The sequence below is a fragment of the Camelus bactrianus genome, chromosome 2, assembly GCF_048773025.1.
Source record: "Camelus bactrianus isolate YW-2024 breed Bactrian camel chromosome 2, ASM4877302v1, whole genome shotgun sequence".
Lineage (NCBI taxonomy): Eukaryota > Metazoa > Chordata > Mammalia > Artiodactyla > Camelidae > Camelus > Camelus bactrianus.
Window position 1 is genome coordinate 13,110,775 of NC_133540.1, and position 18,385 is coordinate 13,129,159.

Consider the following 18,385-nt stretch of genomic DNA (forward strand, 5'->3'; position numbering starts at 1 on the left):
ACTTCAAACCGGCACTAGGAAACAGACTGAGAAAGCAGAGAAAAAGTGTCTCCTGCAACCCGTTCCCTTGGTGCTAGATGAACGAACGTCTCTCCACTTGCTCAGTTCTGAGAGATAAGTGTGTGTGAAAGCCGTCCTTCACCTAGCTTGTTGGGAACACAAAGTTTCTTTTCAGTTCCAAACTCCATTCCATACATATATATGGGGAGGTACTAGCCCCAACTCGGTTTTACAGTGAAAACTGCATTAACTTCAAACCGGCACTAGGAAACAGACTGAGAAAGCAGAGAAAAAGTGTCTCCTGCACCCCGTTCCCTTGGTGCTAGATGAACGAACGTCTCTCCACTTGCTCAGTTCTGAGAGATAAGTGTGTGTGAAAGCCGTCCTTCACCTAGCTTGTTGGGAACACAAAGTTTCTTTTCAGTTGCAAACTCCATTCCATACATATATATGGGGAGGTACTAGCTCCAACTCGGTTTTACAGTGAAAACTGCAGGAACTTCAAACCGGCACTAGGAAACAGACTGAGAAAGCAGAGAAAAAGTGTCTCCTGCAAGCCGTTCCCTTGGTGCTAGATGAACGAACGTCTCTCGACTTTCTCAGTTCTGAGAGATAAGTGTGTGTGAAAGCCGTCCTTCACCTAGCTTGTTGGGAACACAAAGTTTCTTTTCAGTTGCAAGCTCCATTCCATACATATATATGGGGAAGTACTAGCTCCAACTCGGTTTTATAGTAAAAACTGCAGGAACTTCAAACCGGCACTAAGAAACAGACTGAGAAAGCAGAGAAAAAGTGTCTCCTGCAACCCGTTCCCTTGGTGCTAGATGAACGAACGTCTCTCCACTTGCTCAGTTCTCGGTGATAAGTGTGTGTGAAAGCCGTCCTTCACCTAGCTTGTTGGGAATACAAATTTTCTTTTCAGTTGCAAACTCTATTCCATACATATATATGGGGAGGTACTAGTTCCAACACGGTTTTACAGTGAAAACTGCAGGAACTTCAAACCGGCACTAGGAAACAGACTGAGAATGCAGAGAAAAGTGTCTCCTGCAAACCGTTCCCTTGGTGCTAGATGAACGAACGTCTCTCCACTTGCTCAGTTCTCAGAGATAAGTGTGTGTGAAAGCCGCCCTTCACCTAGCTTGTTGGGAACACAAAGTTTCTTTTCAGTTGCAAACTCCATTCCATACATATATAAGGGGAGGTACTAGCTCCAACTCGGTTTCACAGTGAAAACTGCTGGAACTTCAAACCGGCACTAAGAAACAGACTGAGAAAGCAGAGAAAAAGTGTCCCCTGCAACCCCTTCCCTTGGTGCTAGATGAACGAACGTCTCTCCACTTGCTCATTTCTGAGAGATAAGTGTGTGTGAAAGCCGTCCTTCACCTAGCTTGTTGGGAACACAAAGTTTCTTTTCAGTTGCAAACTCCATTCCATACATATATAAGGGGAGGTACTAGCCCCAATTCGGTTTTACAGTGAAAACTGCAGGAACTTCAAACCGGCACTAGGAAACAGACTGAGAAAGCAGAGAAATAATGTCTCCTGCAACCCGTTCCCTTGGTGTTAGATGAAAGAACGACTCTCGACTTTCTCAGTTCTGAGAGATAAGTGTGTGTGAAAGCCGTCCTTCACCTAGCTTGTTGGGAACACAAAGTTTCTTTTCAGTTGCAAACTCCATTCCATACATATATATGGGGAGGTACTAGCTCCAACTCGGTTTTACAGTGAAAACTGCATTAACTTCAAACCGGCACTAGGAAACAGACTGAGAAAGCAGAGAAAAAGTGTCTCCTGCAACCCGTTCCCTTGGTGCTAGATGAACGAACGACTCTCGACGTTCTCAGTTCTGAGAGATAAGTGTGTGTGAAAGCCGTCCTTCACCTAGCTTGTTGGGAACACAAAGTTTCTTTTCAGTTGCAAACTCCATTCCATACATATATATGGAGAGGTACTATCTCCAACTCGGTTTTACAGTGAAAACTGCAGGAACTTCAAACCGGCACTAGGAAACAGACTGGGAAACAGAGAAAAAGTGTCTCCTGCAACCCGTTCCCTTGGTGCTAGATGAACGAACGTCTCTCCACTTGCTGGGTTCTGAGAGATAAGTGTGTGTGAAAGCCGTCCTTCACCTAGCTTGTTGGGAACACAAAGTTTCTTTTCAGTTGCAAGCTCCATTCCATACATATATATGGAGAGGTACTAGCTCCAACTCGGTTTTACAGTGAAAACTGCAGGAACTTCAAACCGGCCCTAGGAAACAGACTGAGAAAGCAGAGAAAAAGTGTCTCCTGCAAACCGTTCCCTTGGTACTAGATGAACGAACGTCTCTCCACTTGCTCAGTTCTGAGAGATAAGTGTGTGTGAAAGCTGTCCTTCACCTAGCTTGTTGGGAACACAAAGTTTCTTTTCAGTTGCAAAATCCATTCCATACATATATATGGGGAGGTACTAGCTCCAACTCGGTTTTACAGTGAAAACTGCAGGAACTTCAAACCGGCACTAGGAAACAGACTGAGAAAGCAGAGAAAAAGTGTCTCCTGCAACCCGTTCCCTTGGTGTTAGATGAAAGAACGACTCTCGACTTTCTCAGTTCTGAGAGATAATTGTGTGTGAAAGCCGTCCTTCACCTAGCTTGTTGGGAACACAATTTTTCTTTTCAGTTGCAAACTCCATTCTATACATATATATGGGGAGGTACTAGCTCCAACTCGTTTTTACAGTGAAAACTGCAGGAACGTCAAACCGGCACTAGGAAACAGACTGAGAAAGCAGAGAAAAAGTGTCTCCTGCAACCCGTTCCCTTGGTGCTAGATGAACGAACGTCTCTCGACTTGCTCAGTTCTGAGAGATAAGTGTGTGTGAAAGCCGTCCTTCACCTAGCTTGTTGGGAACACAAAGTTTCTTTTCAGTTGCAAACTCCATTCCATACATATATATGAGGAGGTACTAGCCCCAACTCGGTTTTACAGTGAAAACTGCAGGAACTTCAAACCGGCACTAGGAAACAGACTGAGAAAGCAGAGAAAAAGTGTCTCCTGCAACCCGTTCCCTTGGTGCTAGATGAACGAACGTCTCTCCACTTGCTCCGTTCTGAGAGATAAGTGTGTGTGAAAGCTGTCCTTCACCTAGCTTGTTGGGAACACAAAGTTTCTTTTCAGTTGCAAACTCCATTCCATACATATATATGGGGAGGTACTAGCCCCAACTCGGTTTTACAGTGAAAACTGCAGGAAATTCAAACCGGCACTAGGAAAAAGTCTGAGAAAGCAGAGAAAAATGTCTCCTGCAACCCGTTCCCTTGGTGCTAGATGAACGAACGTCTCTCGACTTGCTCAGTTCTGAGAGATAAGTGTGTGTGAAAGCCGTCCTTCACCTAGCTTGTTGGGAACACAAAGTTTCTTTTCAGTTTCAAACTCCATTCCATACATATATATGGGGAGGTACTAGCCCCAACTCGGTTTTACAGTGAAAACTGCAGGAACTTCAAACCGGCACTAGGAAACAGACTGAGAAAGCAGAGAAAAAGTGTCTCCTGCAACCCGTTCCCTTGGTGCTAGATGAACGAACGTCTCTCCACTTGCTGGGTTCTGAGAGAAAAGTGTGTGTGAAAGCCGTCCTTCACCTAGCTTGTTGGGAACACAAAGTTTCTTTTCAGTTGCAAGCTCCATTCCATACATATATATGGAGAGGTACTAGCTCCAACTCGGTTTTACAGTGAAAACTGCAGGAACTTCAAACCGGCACTAGGAAACAGACTGAGAAAGCAGAGAAAAAGTGTCTCCTGCAAACCGTTCCCTTGGTGCTAGATGAACGAACGTCTCTCCACTTGCTCAGTTCTGAGAGATAAGTGTGTGTGAAAGCTGTCCTTCACCTAGATTGTTGGGAACACAAAGTTTCTTTTCAGTTGCAAAATCCATTCCATACATATATATGGGGAGGTACTAGCTCCAACTCGGTTTTACAGTGAAAACTGCAGGAACGTCAAACCGGCACTAGGAAACAGACTGAGAAAGCAGAGAAAAAGTGTCTCCTGAAACCCGTTCCCTTGGTGCTAGATGAACGAACGTCTCTCCACTTGCTCAGTTCTGAGAGATAAGTGTGTGTGAAAGCCGTCCTTCACCTAGCTTGTTGGGAACACAAAGTTTCTTTTCAGTTGCAAGCTCCATTCCATACATATATATGGGGAGGTACTAGCTCCAACTCGGTTTTACAGTGAAAACTGCAGGAACTTCAAACCGGCACTAGGAAACAGACTGAGAAAGCAGAGAAAAAGTGTCTCCTGCAAACCGTTCCCTTGGTGCTAGATGAACGAACGTCTCTCGACTTGCTCAGTTCTGAGAGATAAGTGTGTGTGAAAGCCGTCCTTCACCTAGCTTGTTGGGAACACAAAGTTTCTTTTCAGTTTCAAACTCCATTCCATACATATATATGGGGAGGTACTAGCCCCAACTCGGTTTTACAGTGAAAACTGCAGGAACTTCAAACCGGCACTAGGAAACAGACTGAGAAGCAGAGAAAAAGTGTCTCCTGCAACCCGTTCCCTTGGTGCTAGATGAACGAACGTCTCTCCACTTGCTCAGTTCTGAGAGATAAGTGTGTGTGAAAGCCGTCCTTCACCTAGCTTGTTGGGAACACAAAGTTTCTTTTCAGTTGCAAACTCCATTCCATACATATATATGGGGAGGTACTAGCTCCAACTCGGTTTTACAGTGAAAACTGCAGGAACTTCAAACCGGCACTAGGAAACAGACTGAGAAACAGAGAAAAAGTGTCTCCTGCAACCCGTTCCCTTGGTGCTAGATGAACGAACGTCTCTCCACTTGCTGGGTTCTGAGAGATAAGTGTGTGTGAAAGCCGTCCTTCACCTAGCTTGTTGGGAACACAAAGTTTCTTTTCAGTTGCAAGCTCCATTCCATACATATATATGGAGAGGTACTAGCTCCAACTCGGTTTTACAGTGAAAACTGCAGGAACTTCAAACCGGCACTAGGAAACAGACTGAGAAAGCAGAGAAAAAGTGTCTCCTGCAAACCGTTCCCTTGGTGCTAGATGAACGAACGTCTCTCCACTTGCTCAGTTCTGAGAGATAAGTGTGTGTGAAAGCTGTCCTTCACCTAGCTTGTTGGGAACACAAAGTTTCTTTTCAGTTGCAAAATCCATTCCATACATATATATGGGGAGGTACTAGCTCCAACTCGGTTTTACAGTGAAAACTGCAGGAACGTCAAACCGGCACTAGGAAACAGACTGAGAAAGCAGAGAAAAAGTGTCTCCTGAAACCCGTTCCCTTGGTGCTAGATGAACGAACGTCTCTCCACTTGCTCAGTTCTGAGAGATAAGTGTGTGTGAAAGCCGTCCTTCACCTAGCTTGTTGGGAACACAAAGTTTCTTTTCAGTTGCAAGCTCCATTCCATACATATATATGGAGAGGTACTAGCTCCAACTCGGTTTTACAGTGAAAACTGCAGGAACTTCAAACCGGCACTAGGAAACAGACTGAGAAAGCAGAGAAAAAGTGTCTCCTGCAAACCGTTCCCTTGGTGCTAGATGAACGAACGTCTCTCCACTTGCTCAGTTCTGAGAGATAAGTGTGTGTGAAAGCTGTCCTTCACCTAGCTTGTTGGGAACACAAAGTTTCTTTTCAGTTGCAAAATCCATTCCATACATATATATGGGGAGGTACTAGCTCCAACTCGGTTTTACAGTGAAAACTGCAGGAACTTCAAACCGGCACTAGGAAACAGACTGAGAAAGCAGAGAAAAAGTGTCTCCTGCAACCCGTTCCCTTGGTGCTAGAGGAACGAACGTCTCTCCACGTGCTAAGTTCTGAGAGATAAGTGTGTGTGAAAGCCGTCCTTCACCTAGCTTGTTGGGAACACAATTTTTCTTTTCAGTTGCAAACTCCAATCTATACATATATATGGGGAGGTACTAGCTCCAACTCGGTTTTACAGTGAAAACTGCAGGAACGTCAAACCGGCACTAGGAAACAGACTGAGAAAGCAGAGAAAAAGTGTCTCCTGAAACCCGTTCCCTTGGTGCTAGATGAACGAACGTCTCTCCACTTGCTCAGTTCTGAGAGATAAGTGTGTGTGAAAGCCGTCCTTCACCTAGCTTGTTGGGAACACAAAGTTTCTTTTCAGTTGCAAACTCCATTCCATACATATATATGGGGAGGTACTAGCCCCAACTCGGTTTTACAGTGAAAACTGCAGGAACTTCAAACCGGCACTAGGAAACAGACTGAGAAAGCAGAGAAAAAGTGTCTCCTGCAACCCGTTCCCTTGGTGCTAGATGAACGAACGTCTCTCCACTTGCTCCGTTCTGAGAGATAAGTGTGTGTGAAAGCTGTCCTTCACCTAGCTTGTTGGGAACACAAAGTTTCTTTTCAGTTGCAAACTCCATTCCATACATATATATGGGGAGGTACTAGCCCCAACTCGGTTTTACAGTGAAAACTGCAGGAAATTCAAACCGGCACTAGGAAAAAGTCTGAGAAAGCAGAGAAAAATGTCTCCTGCAACCCGTTCCCTTGGTGCTAGATGAACGAACGTCTCTCGACTTGCTCAGTTCTGAGAGATAAGTGTGTGTGAAAGCTGTCCTTCACCTAGCTTGTTGGGAACACAAAGTTTCTTTTCAGTTGCAAACTCCATTCCATACATATATATGGGGAGGTACTAGCCCCAACTCGGTTTTACAGTGAAAACTGCAGGAAATTCAAACCGGCACTAGGAAAAAGTCTGAGAAAGCAGAGAAAAATGTCTCCTGCAACCCGTTCCCTTGGTGCTAGATGAACGAACGTCTCTCGACTTGCTCAGTTCTGAGAGATAAGTGTGTGTGAAAGCCGTCCTTCACCTAGCTTGTTGGGAACACAAAGTTTCTTTTCAGTTTCAAACTCCATTCCATACATATATATGGGGAGGTACTAGCCCCAACTCGGTTTTACAGTGAAAACTGCAGGAACTTCAAACCGGCACTAGGAAACAGACTGAGAAAGCAGAGAAAAAGTGTCTCCTGCAACCCGTTCCCTTGGTGCTAAATGAACGAACGTCTCTCCACTTGCTGGGTTCTGAGAGATAAGTGTGTGTGAAAGCCGTCCTTCACCTAGCTTGTTGGGAACACAAAGTTTCTTTTCAGTTGCAAGCTCCATTCCATACATATATATGGAGAGGTACTAGCTCCAACTCGGTTTTACAGTGAAAACTGCAGGAACTTCAAACCGGCACTAGGAAACAGACTGAGAAAGCAGAGAAAAAGTGTCTCCTGCAAACCGTTCCCTTGGTGCTAGATGAACGAACGTCTCTCCACTTGCTCAGTTCTGAGAGATAAGTGTGTGTGAAAGCTGTCCTTCACCTAGCTTGTTGGGAACACAAAGTTTCTTTTCAGTTGCAAAATCCATTCCATACATATATATGGGGAGGTACTAGCTCCAACTCGGTTTTACAGTGAAAACTGCAGGAACGTCAAACCGGCACTAGGAAACAGACTGAGAAAGCAGAGAAAAAGTGTCTCCTGAAACCCGTTCCCTTGGTGCTAGATGAACGAACGTCTCTCCACTTGCTCAGTTCTGAGAGATAAGTGTGTGTGAAAGCCGTCCTTCACCTAGCTTGTTGGGAACACAAAGTTTCTTTTCAGTTGCAAGCTCCATTCCATACATATATATGGGGAGGTACTAGCTCCAACTCGGTTTTACAGTGAAAACTGCAGGAACTTCAAACCGGCACTAGGAAACAGACTGAGAAAGCAGAGAAAAAGTGTCTCCTGCAAACCGTTCCCTTGGTGCTAGATGAACGAACGTCTCTCGACTTGCTCAGTTCTGAGAGATAAGTGTGTGTGAAAGCCGTCCTTCACCTAGCTTGTTGGGAACACAAAGTTTCTTTTCAGTTTCAAACTCCATTCCATACATATATATGGGGAGGTACTAGCCCCAACTCGGTTTTACAGTGAAAACTGCAGGAACTTCAAACCGGCACTAGGAAACAGACTGAGAAGCAGAGAAAAAGTGTCTCCTGCAACCCGTTCCCTTGGTGCTAGATGAACGAACGTCTCTCCACTTGCTCAGTTCTGAGAGATAAGTGTGTGTGAAAGCCGTCCTTCACCTAGCTTGTTGGGAACACAAAGTTTCTTTTCAGTTGCAAACTCCATTCCATACATATATATGGGGAGGTACTAGCTCCAACTCGGTTTTACAGTGAAAACTGCAGGAACTTCAAACCGGCACTAGGAAACAGACTGAGAAACAGAGAAAAAGTGTCTCCTGCAACCCGTTCCCTTGGTGCTAGATGAACGAACGTCTCTCCACTTGCTGGGTTCTGAGAGATAAGTGTGTGTGAAAGCCGTCCTTCACCTAGCTTGTTGGGAACACAAAGTTTCTTTTCAGTTGCAAGCTCCATTCCATACATATATATGGAGAGGTACTAGCTCCAACTCGGTTTTACAGTGAAAACTGCAGGAACTTCAAACCGGCACTAGGAAACAGACTGAGAAAGCAGAGAAAAAGTGTCTCCTGCAAACCGTTCCCTTGGTGCTAGATGAACGAACGTCTCTCCACTTGCTCAGTTCTGAGAGATAAGTGTGTGTGAAAGCTGTCCTTCACCTAGCTTGTTGGGAACACAAAGTTTCTTTTCAGTTGCAAAATCCATTCCATACATATATATGGGGAGGTACTAGCTCCAACTCGGTTTTACAGTGAAAACTGCAGGAACGTCAAACCGGCACTAGGAAACAGACTGAGAAAGCAGAGAAAAAGTGTCTCCTGAAACCCGTTCCCTTGGTGCTAGATGAACGAACGTCTCTCCACTTGCTCAGTTCTGAGAGATAAGTGTGTGTGAAAGCCGTCCTTCACCTAGCTTGTTGGGAACACAAAGTTTCTTTTCAGTTGCAAGCTCCATTCCATACATATATATGGAGAGGTACTAGCTCCAACTCGGTTTTACAGTGAAAACTGCAGGAACTTCAAACCGGCACTAGGAAACAGACTGAGAAAGCAGAGAAAAAGTGTCTCCTGCAAACCGTTCCCTTGGTGCTAGATGAACGAACGTCTCTCCACTTGCTCAGTTCTGAGAGATAAGTGTGTGTGAAAGCTGTCCTTCACCTAGCTTGTTGGGAACACAAAGTTTCTTTTCAGTTGCAAAATCCATTCCATACATATATATGGGGAGGTACTAGCTCCAACTCGGTTTTACAGTGAAAACTGCAGGAACTTCAAACCGGCACTAGGAAACAGACTGAGAAAGCAGAGAAAAAGTGTCTCCTGCAACCCGTTCCCTTGGTGCTAGAGGAACGAACGTCTCTCCACGTGCTAAGTTCTGAGAGATAAGTGTGTGTGAAAGCCGTCCTTCACCTAGCTTGTTGGGAACACAATTTTTCTTTTCAGTTGCAAACTCCATTCTATACATATATATGGGGAGGTACTAGCTCCAACTCGGTTTTACAGTGAAAACTGCAGGAACGTCAAACCGGCACTAGGAAACAGACTGAGAAAGCAGAGAAAAAGTGTCTCCTGAAACCCGTTCCCTTGGTGCTAGATGAACGAACGTCTCTCCACTTGCTCAGTTCTGAGAGATAAGTGTGTGTGAAAGCCGTCCTTCACCTAGCTTGTTGGGAACACAAAGTTTCTTTTCAGTTGCAAACTCCATTCCATACATATATATGGGGAGGTACTAGCCCCAACTCGGTTTTACAGTGAAAACTGCAGGAACTTCAAACCGGCACTAGGAAACAGACTGAGAAAGCAGAGAAAAAGTGTCTCCTGCAACCCGTTCCCTTGGTGCTAGATGAACGAACGTCTCTCCACTTGCTCCGTTCTGAGAGATAAGTGTGTGTGAAAGCTGTCCTTCACCTAGCTTGTTGGGAACACAAAGTTTCTTTTCAGTTGCAAACTCCATTCCATACATATATATGGGGAGGTACTAGCCCCAACTCGGTTTTACAGTGAAAACTGCAGGAACTTCAAACCGGCACTAGGAAAAAGTCTGAGAAAGCAGAGAAAAAATGTCTCCTGCAACCCGTTCCCTTGGTACTAGATGAACGAACGTCTCTCGACTTGCTCAGTTCTGAGAGATAAGTGTGTGTGAAAGCCGTCCTTCACCTAGCTTGTTGGGAACACAAAGTTTCTTTTCAGTTTCAAACTCCATTCCATACATATATATGGGGGGGTACTAGCCCCAACTCGGTTTTACAGTGAAAACTGCAGGAACTTCAAACCGGCACTAGGAAACAGACTGAGAAAGCAGAGAAAAAGTGTCTCCTGCAACCCGTTCCCTTGGTGCTAGATGAACGAACGTCTCTCCACTTGCTCAGTTCTGAGAGATAAGTGTGTATGAAAGCCGTCCTTCACCTAGCTTGTTGGGAACACAAAGTTTCTTTTCAGTTGCAAACTCCATTCCATGCATATATATGGGGAGGTACTAGCTCCAACTCGGTTTTACAGTGAAAACTGCAGGAACTTCAAACCGGCACTAGGAAACAGACTGAGAAAGCAGGGAAAAAGTGTCTCCTGCAACTCGTTCCCTTGGTGCTAGAGGAACGAACGTCTCTCCACTTGCTCAGTTCTGAGAGATAAGTGGGTGTGAAAGCCGTCTTTCACCTAGCTTGTTGGGAACACAAAGTTTCTTTTCAGTATCAAACTCCATTCCATACATATATATGGGGAGGTAATAGCTCCAACTCGGTTTTACAGTGAAAACTGCAGGAACTTCAATCCGGCACTAGGAAACAGACTGAGAAAGCAGAGAAAAAGTGTCTCCTGCAACCCGTTCCCTTGGTGCTAGATGAACGAACGTCTCTCCACTTGCTCAGTTCTGAGAGATAAGTGTGTGTGAAAGCTGTCCTTCACCTAGCTTGTTGGGAACACAAAGTTTCTTTTCAGTTGCAAAATCCATTCCATACATATATATGGGGAGGTACTAGCTCCAACTCGGTTTTACAGTGAAAACTGCAGGAACTTCAAACCGGCACTAGGAAACAGACTGAGAAAGCAGAGAAAAAGTGTCTCCTGCAACCCGTTCCCTTGGTGCTAGAGGAACGAACGTCTCTCCACGTGCTAAGTTCTGAGAGATAAGTGTGTGTGAAAGCCGTCCTTCACCTAGCTTGTTGGGAACACAATTTTTCTTTTCAGTTGCAAACTCCATTCTATACATATATATGGGGAGGTACTAGCTCCAACTCGGTTTTACAGTGAAAACTGCAGGAACGTCAAACCGGCACTAGGAAACAGACTGAGAAAGCAGAGAAAAAGTGTCTCCTGAAACCCGTTCCCTTGGTGCTAGATGAACGAACGTCTCTCCACTTGCTCAGTTCTGAGAGATAAGTGTGTGTGAAAGCCGTCCTTCACCTAGCTTGTTGGGAACACAAAGTTTCTTTTCAGTTGCAAACTCCATTCCATACATATATATGGGGAGGTACTAGCCCCAACTCGGTTTTACAGTGAAAACTGCAGGAACTTCAAACCGGCACTAGGAAACAGACTGAGAAAGCAGAGAAAAAGTGTCTCCTGCAACCCGTTCCCTTGGTGCTAGATGAACGAACGTCTCTCCACTTGCTCCGTTCTGAGAGATAAGTGTGTGTGAAAGCTGTCCTTCACCTAGCTTGTTGGGAACACAAAGTTTCTTTTCAGTTGCAAACTCCATTCCATACATATATATGGGGAGGTACTAGCCCCAACTCGGTTTTACAGTGAAAACTGCAGGAAATTCAAACCGGCACTAGGAAAAAGTCTGAGAAAGCAGAGAAAAAATGTCTCCTGCAACCCGTTCCCTTGGTGCTAGATGAACGAACGTCTCTCGACTTGCTCAGTTCTGAGAGATAAGTGTGTGTGAAAGCCGTCCTTCACCTAGCTTGTTGGGAACACAAAGTTTCTTTTCAGTTTCAAACTCCATTCCATACATATATATGGGGAGGTACTAGCCCCAACTCGGTTTTACAGTGAAAACTGCAGGAACTTCAAACCGGCACTAGGAAACAGACTGAGAAAGCAGAGAAAAAGTGTCTCCTGCAACCCGTTCCCTTGGTGCTAGATGAACGAACGTCTCTCCACTTGCTCAGTTCTTAGAGATAAGTGTGTGTGAAAGCCGTCCTTCACCTAGCTTGTTGGGAACACAAAGTTTCTTTTCAGTTGCAAACTCCATTCCATGCATATATATGGGGAGGTACTAGCTCCAACTCGGTTTTACAGTGAAAACTGCAGGAACTTCAAACCGGCACTAGGAAACAGACTGAGAAAGCAGAGAAAAAGTGTCTCCTGCAACTCGTTCCCTTGGTGCTAGAGGAACGAACGTCTCTCCACTTGCTAAGTTCTGAGAGATAAGTGGGTGTGAAAGCCGTCTTTCACCTAGCTTGTTGGGAACACAAAGTTTCTTTTCAGTTTCAAACTCCATTCCATACATATATATGGGGAGGTAATAGCTCCAACTCGGTTTTACAGTGAAAACTGCAGGAACTTCAATCCGGCACTAGGAAACAGACTGAGAAAGCAGAGAAAAAGTGTCTCCTGCAACCCGTTCCCTTGGTGCTAGATGAACGAACGTCTCTCCACTTGCTCAGTTCTGAGAGATAAGTGTGTGTGAAAGCCGTCCTTCACCTAGCTTGTTGGGAACACAAAGTTTCTTTTCAGGTGCAAACTCCATTCCATACATATATATGGGGAGGTACTAGCTCCAACTCGGTTTTACAGTGAAAACTGCAGGAACTTCAAACCGGCACTAGGAAACAGACTGAGAAAGCAGAGAAAAAGTGTCTCCTGCAACTCGTTCCCTTGGTGCTAGAGGAACGAACGTCTCTCCACTTGCTCAGTTCTGAGAGATAAGTGGGTGTGAAAGCCGTCTTTCACCTAGCTTGTTGGGAACACAAAGTTTCTTTTCAGTTTCAAACTCCATTCCATACATATATATGGGGAGGTAATAGCTCCAACTCGGTTTTACAGTGAAAACTGCAGGAACTTCAATCCGGCACTAGGAAACAGACTGAGAAAGCAGAGAAAAAGTGTCTCCTGCAACCCGTTCCCTTGGTGCTAGATGAACGAACGTCTCTCCACTTGCTCAGTTCTGAGAGATAAGTGTGTGTGAAAGCTGTCCTTCACCTAGCTTGTTGGGAACACAAAGTTTCTTTTCAGTTGCAAAATCCATTCCATACATATATATGGGGAGGTACTAGCTCCAACTCGGTTTTACAGTGAAAACTGCAGGAACTTCAAACCGGCACTAGGAAACAGACTGAGAAAGCAGAGAAAAAGTGTCTCCTGCAACCCGTTCCCTTGGTGCTAGAGGAACGAACGTCTCTCCACGTGCTAAGTTCTGAGAGATAAGTGTGTGTGAAAGCCGTCCTTCACCTAGCTTGTTGGGAACACAATTTTTCTTTTCAGTTGCAAACTCCATTCTATACATATATATGGGGAGGTACTAGCTCCAACTCGGTTTTACAGTGAAAACGGCAGGAACGTCAAACCGGCACTAGGAAACAGACTGAGAAAGCAGAGAAAAAGTGTCTCCAGTAACCCGTTCCCTTGGTGCTAGATGAACGAACGTCTCTCCACTTGCTCAGTTCTGAGAGATAAGTGTGTGTGAAAGCTGTCCTTCACCTAGCTTGTTGGGAACACAAAGTTTCTTTTCAGTTGCAAAATCCATTCCATACATATATATGGGGAGGTACTAGCTCCAACTCGGTTTTACAGTGAAAACTGCAGGAACTTCAAACCGGCACTAGGAAACAGACTGAGAAAGCAGAGAAAAAGTGTCTCCTGCAAACCGTTCCCTTGGTGCTAGAGGAACGAACGTCTCTCCACGTGCTAAGTTCTGAGAGATAAGTGTGTGTGAAAGCCGTCCTTCACCTAGCTTGTTGGGAACACAATTTTTCTTTTCAGTTGCAAACTCCATTCTATACATATATATGGGGAGGTACTAGCTCCAACTCGGTTTTACAGTGAAAACTGCAGGAACGTCAAACCGGCACTAGGAAACAGACTGAGAAAGCAGAGAAAAAGTGTCTCCTGAAACCCGTTCCCTTGGTGCTAGATGAACGAACGTCTCTCCACTTGCTCCGTTCTGCGAGATAAGTGTGTGTGAAAGCTGTCCTTCACATAGCTTGTTGGGAACACAAAGTTTCTTTTCAGATGCAAACTCCATTCCATACATATATATGGGGAGGTACTAGCCCCAACTCGGTTTTACAGTGAAAACTGCAGGAACTTCAAACCGGCACTAGGAAAAAGACTGAGAAAGCAGAGAAAAAGTGTCTCCTGCAACCCGTTCAATTGGTGCTAGATGAACGAACGTCTCTCCACTTGCTCAGTTCTGAGAGATAAGTGTGTGTGAAAGCCGTCCTTCACCTAGCTTGTTGGGAACACAAAGTTTCTTTTCAGTTGCAAACTCCATTCCATACATATATATGGGGAGGTACTAGCCCCAACTCGGTTTGACAGTGAAAACTGCAGGAACTTCAAACCGGCACTAGGAAACAGACTGAGAAAGCAGAGAAAAAGTGTCTCCTGCAACCCGTTCCCTTGGTGCTAGATGAACGAACGTCTCTCCACTTGCTCAGTTCTTAGAGATAAGTGTGTGTGAAAGCCGTCCTTCACCTAGCTTGTTGGGAACACAAAGTTTCTTTTCAGTTGCGAACTCCATTCCATGCATATATATGGGGAGGTACTAGCTCCAACTCGGTTTTACAGTGAAAACTGCAGGAACTTCAAACCGGCACTAGGAAACAGACTGAGAAAGCAGAGAAAAAGTGTCTCCTGCAACTCGTTCCCTTGGTGCTAGAGGAACGAACGTCTCTCCACTTGCTAAGTTCTGAGAGATAAGTGGGTGTGAAAGCCGTCTTTCACCTAGCTTGTTGGGAACACAAAGTTTCTTTTCAGTTTCAAACTCCATTCCATACATATATATGGGGAGGTAATAGCTCCAACTCGGTTTTACAGTGAAAACTGCAGGAACTTCAATCCGGCACTAGGAAACAGACTGAGAAAGCAGAGAAAAAGTGTCTCCTGCAACCCGTTCCCTTGGTGCTAGATGAACGAACGTCTCTCCACTTGCTCAGTTCTGAGAGATAAGTGTGTGTGAAAGCCGTCCTTCACCTAGCTTGTTGGGAACACAAAGTTTCTTTTCAGTTGCAAAATCCATTCCATACATATATATGGGGAGGTACTAGCTCCAACTCGGTTTTACAGTGAAAACTGCAGGAACTTCAAACCGGCCCTAGGAAACAGACTGAGAAAGCAGAGAAATAATGTCTCCTGCAACCCTTTCCCTTGGTGTTAGATGAAAGAACGTCTCGCCACTTGCTCAGTTCTGAGAGATAAGTGTGTGTGAAAGCCGTCCTTCACCTAGCTTGTTGGGAACACAAAGTTTCTTTTCAGTTGCAAACTCCATTCCATACATATATATGGGGAGGTACTAGCCTCAACTCGGTTTTACAGTGAAAACTGCATTAACTTCAAACCGGCACTAGGAAACAGACTGAGAAAGCAGAGAAAAAGTGTCTCCGGCAACCCGTTCCCTTGGTGCTAGATGAACGAACCTCTCTCCACTTGCTCAGTTCTGAGAGATAAGTGTGTGTAAAAGCCGTCCTTCACCTAGCTTGTTGGGAACACAAAGTTTCTTTTCAGTTGCAAACTCCATTCCATACATATATAAGGGGAGGTACTAGCTCCAACTCGGTTTTACAGTGAAAACTGCAGGAACTTCAAACCGGCACTAGGAAACAGACTGAGAAACAGAGAAAAAGTGTCTCCTGCAACCCGTTCCCTTGGTGCTAGATGAACGAACGTCTCTCCACTTGCTGGGGTCTGAGAGATAAGTGTGTGTGAAAGCCGTCCTTCACCTAGCTTGTTGGGAACACAAAGTTTCTTTTCAGTTGCAAACTCCATTCCATACATATATATGGAGAGGTACTAGCTCCAACTCGGTTTTACAGTGAAAACTGCAGGAACTTCAAACCGGCACTAGGAAACAGACTGAGAAAGCAGAGAAAAAGTGTCTCCTGCAAACCGTTCCCTTGGTGCTAGATGAACGAACGTCTCTCCACTTGCTCAGTTCTGCGAGATAAGTGTGTGTGAAAGCTGTCCTTCACCTAGCTTGTTGGGAACACAAAGTTTCTTTTCAGTTGCAAACTCCATTCCATACATATATATGGGGAGGTACTAGCTCCAAATCGGTTTTACAGTGAAAACTGCAGGAACTTCAAACCGGCACTAGGAAACAGACTGAGAAAGCAGAGAAAAAGTGTCTCCTGCAACCCGTTCCCTTGGTGCTAGATGAACGAACGTCTCTCCACTTGCTCAGTTCTGAGAGATAAGTGTGTGTGAAAGCCGTCCTTCACCTAGCTTGTTGGGAACACAAAGTTTCTTTTCAGATGCAAACTCCATTCCATACATATATATGGGGAGGTACTAGCCCCAACTCGGTTTTACATTGAAAACTGCAGGAACTTCAAACCGGCACTAGGAAAAAGACTGAGAAAGCAGAGAAAAAGTGTCTCCTGCAACCCGTTCAATTGGTGCTAGATGAACGAACGTCTCGCCACTTGCTCAGTTCTGAGAGATAAGTGTGTGTGAAAGCCGTCCTTCACCTAGCTTGTTGGGAACACAAAGTTTCTTTTCAGTTGCAAACTCCATTCCATACATATATATGGGGAGGTACTAGCTCCAACTCGGTTTTACAGTGAAAACTGCATTAACTTCATACCGGCACTAGGAAAGAGACTGAGAAAGCAGAGAAAAAGTGTCTCCTGCAACCCGTTCCCTTGGTGCTAGATGAACGAACGTCTCTCCACTTGCTCAGTTCTGAGAGATAAGTGTGTGTGTAAGCCGTCCTTCACCTTGCTTGTTGGGAACACAAAGTTTCTTTTCAGTTGCAAACTCCATTCCATACATATATATGGAGAGGTACTAGCTCCAACTCGGTTTTACAGTGAAAACTGCAGGAATTTCAAACCGGCACTAGGAAACAGACTGAGAAAGCAGAGAAAAAGTGTCTCCTGCAACCCGTTCCCTTGGTTCTAGATGAACGAACGTCTCTCGACTTTCTCAGTTCTGAGAGATAAGTGTGTGTGAAAGCCGTACTTCACCTAGCTTGTTGGGAACACAAAGTTTCTTTTCAGGTGCAAACTCCATTCCATACATATATATGGGGAGGTACTAGCTCCAACTCGGTTTTACAGTGAAAACTGCAGGAACGTCAAACCGGCACTAGGAAACAGACTGAGAAAGCAGAGAAAAAGTGTCTCCTGCAACCCGTTCCCTTGGTGCTAGAGGAACGAACGTCTCTCCACTTGCTCAGTTCTGAGAGATAAGTGTGTGTGAAAGCCGTCCTTCACCTAGCTTGTTGGGAACACAAAGTTTCCTTTCAGTTGCAAACTCCATTCCATACATATATATGGGGAGGTACTAGCCCCAACTCGGTTTTACAGTGAAAACTGCAGGAACTTCAAACCGGCCCTAGGAAACAGACTGAGAAAGCAGAGAAAAAGTGTCTCCTGCAACCCATTCCCTTGGTGCTAGATGAACGAACGTCTCTCCACTTGCTCATTTATGAGAGATAAGTGTGTGTGAAAGCCGTCCTTCACCTAGCTTGTTGGGAACACAAATTTTCTTTTCAGTTGCAAACTCCATTCCATACATATATATGGGGAGGTACTAGCTCCAACTCTGTTTTACAGTGAAAACTGCAGGAACTTCATACCGGCACTAGGAAACAGACTGAGAAAGCAGAGAAAAAGTGTCTCCTGCAACCCGTTCCCTTGGTGCTAGATGAACAAACGTCTCTCCACTTGCTGAGTTCTGAGAGATAAGTGTGTGTGTAAGCCGTCCTTCACCTTGCTTGTTGGGAACACAAAGTTTCTTTTCAGTTGCAAACTCCATTCCATACATATATATGGAGAGGTACTAGCTCCAACTCGGTTTTACAGTGAAAACTGCAGGAACTTCAAACCGGCACTAGGAAACAGACTGAGAAAGCAGAGAAAAAGTGTCTCCTGCAACCCGTTCCCTTGGTGCTAGATGAACGAACGTCTCTCCACTTGCTCAGTTCTGAGAGATAAGTGTGTGTGAAAGCCGTCCTTCACCTAGCTTGTTGGGAACACAAAGTTTCTTTTCAGGTGCAAACTCCATTCCATACATATATATGGGGAGGTACTAGCTCCATCTCGGTTTTACAGTGAAAACTGCAGGAACTTCATACCGGCACTAGGAAACAGACTGAGAAAGCAGAGAAAAAGTGTCGCCTGCAACCCGTTCCCTTGGTGCTAGATGAACAAACGTCTCTCCACTTGCTGAGTTCTGAGAGATAAGTGTGTGTGTAAGCCGTCCTTCACCTTGCTTGTTGGGAACACAAAGTTTCTTTTCAGTTGCAAACTCCATTCCATACATATATATGGAGAGGTACTAGCT